General features: G+C 40.2%; 1 long non-coding RNA gene across 1 annotated transcript; it reads left to right on the top strand.

Moving 5' to 3' along the window:
• Positions 1 to 312: 312 nt before the first annotated feature.
• On the top strand, positions 313 to 1,344 carry LOC107835435 (uncharacterized). Its single transcript, XR_001661250.1, has 2 exons — positions 313 to 596; positions 836 to 1,344. It is a non-coding gene; the product is annotated as an uncharacterized LOC107835435 (long non-coding RNA).

The raw sequence follows: 1,344 nt of genomic DNA on the forward strand, positions 1-1,344 counted from the left end.
GGATCATTCACCCTACAACCAAAAACCGGAAAACCTCGGCTTGGCCAACGATCCCCAGACCTAACAACACAAAAGTAAAATTAACAAACAAGAAAACACATTGAAGGAGCGGGAGCGAGACATGGAGGCACGCCACCAACCAGGAGCTCTCCCAAACTTTCTCGCTCGCCTGGTGGGTGGGGCTTGATCCCTTTAAACTCTCGCCAGCCAATCAACTGCAAGAAAAAACAGCAATTAAATACGGGTTCATTCACAATAGTGACAGGCGCCCGTCACACCATAGACAACAGTTTCGCAGTCTAAAATTAACAGTCTCACAGATTTTTTCAATCCAAGTTACTTAAAATAATTTAGCTATGGTACGAACTTGCTACGTTATTGTCTGTAATGTCCGATCACACGACTGAAACGGTAAAAGGATATAAGACGGACTTTGGTTTCACTATTATCCTGCTTGGAAACAACGTGAGGAGGCTAAGCCATCGGTGCTAACGAAAAGAAGACGAATGTCCTGGTATCAGCGGTGACACGTCTTGATATCACGTTCTCCAAAATCCCCAGATACCTACAAGTTTCCTCCAGACATTTCCTTTCTGGTGAGTGTCTAAATTTGCTTTGTTGGTTTTGTGTCATAATGTTGTTCTATGATTTTGTCCGAGTGTTCTTACGTTCAGTTTCTGTTGTTTAGCTCGGGCTAATATTGTTTATGTAGCATAGTCCGAGTTTTGTCAGTGGACATCGAGGTTATTACATTATTGTGAAGTAAACTATTTTACTAGTGTTATCAAATTTACAGCCTTAATACTGATGTGTGTTCTGATATGTCCTCTTGAAGGCAAACCGACGTATGAAATGGATGAGCTCAATCCTGACTGGGGTCCAGCGCTGAATATGGGTCACTGAGGTAAACGACATGGGCGTCAATTAAAGAGGCGATACAGCAAAACCATCAACAGGTTACTGAGACTGATTTCATTATTTACCCCAGAAGAGGTAAATAATGAAAACACAGTAGCAGAGGCAACAGAAGAGGAGCAAGTTGAAGAGGCTGAGGAGGAAGGAACCCCAGGAGAGGAGCTCAGCAAGGCTGCAGACTCTGAAGAGGAACAGGAACCATTTGTGTTGAAATACAGTTGGAAGTGACTGTTCTCTCATTTAATAATTAATGAGAGAGATCCATGAATCGTTTGATTCAAGCGCTTCAAGTTGCATGTAAACGTGAAGAAAAGAATCACATTTTAAGTAACAATTTGATATTTAAATATTCAGGTAATAAACATACATGTAATGAGATTATATTTTTAAATAAATATTTTATGTGATTAAAGTAAACAATTATATAAT

The sequence above is a fragment of the Poecilia formosa genome, unplaced genomic scaffold (genome assembly GCF_000485575.1).
Source record: "Poecilia formosa unplaced genomic scaffold, Poecilia_formosa-5.1.2 Scaffold2483, whole genome shotgun sequence".
NCBI lineage: Eukaryota > Metazoa > Chordata > Actinopteri > Cyprinodontiformes > Poeciliidae > Poecilia > Poecilia formosa.